The sequence below is a fragment of the Rhincodon typus genome, chromosome 36 (genome assembly GCF_021869965.1).
Source record: "Rhincodon typus isolate 14 chromosome 36, sRhiTyp1.1, whole genome shotgun sequence".
Lineage (NCBI taxonomy): Eukaryota > Metazoa > Chordata > Chondrichthyes > Orectolobiformes > Rhincodontidae > Rhincodon > Rhincodon typus.
This window is the reverse complement of record NC_063367.1, coordinates 21,473,592-21,476,780: the sequence shown is the minus strand read 5'-3', so window position 1 is coordinate 21,476,780 and position 3,189 is coordinate 21,473,592.

Genomic DNA, 3,189 nt, shown 5'->3' with positions numbered 1-3,189 from the left:
GAACCCCCTTCCCCTACCCCTTTTCTGATGAAGGGTCTAGGCCCGAAACGTCAGCCTCTCTGCTCCTATGATGCTGCTTGGCCTGCTGTGTTCATCCAGCCCTGCACCTTGTTGTCTAGGGTTCAAAGCTGTATTTTTTTTAAAAAAGAGGGAGTTGGGACTTGATTCTCGAAAATGAGTAATTTAACACTGCACCAGCACAGGCAGGAGAGACTGTGTGGCCTTCCTCTGCATTATATGTTTCTATAAATCTAAAAAAAAAATCACCTGCAAAATTGCAGTCTTCCCGCATGCAGCAGAAGAATAGAGAACAGTCATAAATTCACACACAAAACAAAGGTTCCAGATAAAGCGGCTGATAGAAATGTATGATTTAATCATTCCATTAGTAGCCTGATTACACAGCAACGATAAAACGTGTAAGAATTTGATGTGGGGATGTGTGCAGCGACAGACACTGTTGAGTAAAGCCTTGGGCCTCAAGTGATCTCTTCAAACAGGAACTACAAAACAAGAATAAAGCCACTAGGCCCCTAACAACTCATAAAAAATTCAAATTTCTTTTCTGCTTCCGTTTTTTATTTAATTATCAGAGGAGAGTAACACAAAGAGGGAACTGGTCCAGACTCCCCAAAGCGTCAAGGTATAATCATTGAAGTTTTCAATCCTCCTGCATGTGCTGAGATCTGAAATAACTGCTGAAGATCTGACAGCTTTTCCAGGGAATGCTGCGAGCTATTTACTGCTGGTCTGTTTAAACTCTGTTGCCTTTGGCTGAAAGCTTCTCCTTGTCTGCAACTCTCCAGATAAGCCTGCATTCAGTTTGTGCCCTGGAGACTGAATGTTGTGAGGATTGGCCCAGAGTATCCACAGGAACAAGTGAATCCCACAACATATGGGTCAGCAAGATTCCAACAGCACTCAGCCATCTTTTACATTTAACAATCCACTGCTCAGAATCTGGCTAACTCTGGCCCATTCTACACACAATGTTGAGTCCCACAGTATTGCGAGACCATCATAAAGTCATAAAAGACAGAAAGAGGTGGAGTTTCCTCAGCAGATCTGGTGGCGACTGTGGAGAGTAAAGGTGAGTTAATGTTTCGAGTCCAATATGACTCTTCTTTAAAATCTATAAAGTCTTGTAATGTAACTTTTTGCAGAGAAAAAGTCTGTTCAGTTTATGCTAGCTCTTTGTACACAATCCAGTCTGTTCTAGATCTTCTCTTTCTTGATCCCAGGAGATATTTTCCCCTAATCAACCAGTTTAGGAGATGTTCTTGCAAATCTTTGGAGTAAGTGGAATTTGAATCCAGGTCTCCCTGGGCCAGAGGTAAGGACACGACTGCTCCACCACAAGAAAGCTGTTGCTTGAGCCTGGTAGCCTTATGACTTTCTTCAGAGGCCCATCTAACTTCCTCATAAAATCAGCGATTATCTCTGCTCCCAACACCCTCATGGTCTGGTGCTCCAGATCATTACCAGCCAGTGTCAAAAAAACATGTTGTTCCTCCTTGTATCACTGTCTTCTCGACCTCGTACTGTCCAATAGCAGGAATAGATCGCCCACCTTTCCCAAACGCAAAGCTGTAACCACACACCCAGGAACCAATCAAGAAGCTGTTACTATGCTGAGTACTCCTGAACTCACTCTTGGTCCTGGTTGGTAAACCAATCAAATCCGTCACTGGGTAAAACATCCCTGAACACACGGCCACACCCATGGAACTGAGATGCCTTGCACTCTTCCCCCACTGCTTGAATAAGGCAACAATATAGATACAACACACATGCTCATTAAAAAAAACTGCAATATCTTCTTCTACTTGGTTCAAAGCAGTATCTTTATCCGTTTTGAGTTCATAGTCCAGAAAAGTGGAAGTTTACACCAGAGACCCATTTCCACCCCCTAAATTCTCTAAATACCTTTGCTTAACAAAAACCCACCAAAGTCAGGTTGTAATTAACAGTTGATCTAATATCAATTGCTGTTTGTGGAAGAGAGCTTCAAAAGTCTACCACTGGTTCATAGAATCCCAACGGTCAGATAGAGACCATTTGGCCCATCGAGCCTGCACTAACTCTCCCAACAGCATCCCATCTTAATCCCATAGCCTGACATTTACAATGGCTAATCCACCTATTATGCACAGTACGAGCAATTTAGCGTGGCCAATCTGTCTAGCCTGTACATCTCTTGGACTGTGGGAGGAAACCAGAGGAAGTCCATACAGACACGGGGAAAGTGTGCAAATTCCTCACGCAGCTGCCCAAGGCTAAAAAGAATTAATCCAGGTTCCTGGCACTGTGAGGTAACAGAGCTAACCACTGAACCATCGTGCAATTATGCAAAGGAGCACTCCCAAAACACGGCTGATTCTAATTTTTTGGACGATACTCTTGGATTCCCCAATTAGAGGAAATAGCTTCTCTCTGTTCCTCTTAATTGCCAGAAAAAAATCATTCCTTAATCTCGTAAATATTGAGGAATACCAGACTTGGACAGGTATAAAGAACAATGACCACAAGCTCAGCCATTAGGCTAAACCTGCCGGGAGATTTATTGTGGATGTTGTTGTTATTGATTGTGTTGGGAACCGGAAATGGAAATCTAACCGAGCTTTATGTGATTTTGACAGCTTTAGAGAAGGTGGCCAATGTATTCTTCTGCAAATAGTAACTGATATTAGATCACTGTTAATTACAACCTGACTTTGGAGTTTTGTTAACCAAAGGTATTTAAAGAATTTAGGGGGAGAAAATGGATCTCTGGTGTAAAATCCACTTCAATTTTTCTGGATTGTGAACTCAAAATGGGAAAAGGAACTGCTTTGAACCAAATGGAAGAAGGTGTTGCAGTTTTAAGAAGTGTGTGTGTGCGTGTTGTATCAACAACGTTGCCTTTTTCAAGCAATGGGGACAAAGTGAAGCATCTTGTCTTCATGGGTGTGTGTTCACGGCAGTTCTGCCCAGTGACAGATCTTTGGCTGATTTACCAACCAGGACCAGCAGTGAGTTCAGAGGTACCCAGCACAGTAACAGCTTACTGAGCGTGGGGCCACAGCTTTGTGTTTGGACAATCCAACAGAAACAAGCAGCCTGTGACTGAGAAAGAGATGTTTCTTCCTCTCTCTCACTCTCACACTCACACATCCCACACATACACACACACACACACACACACACACA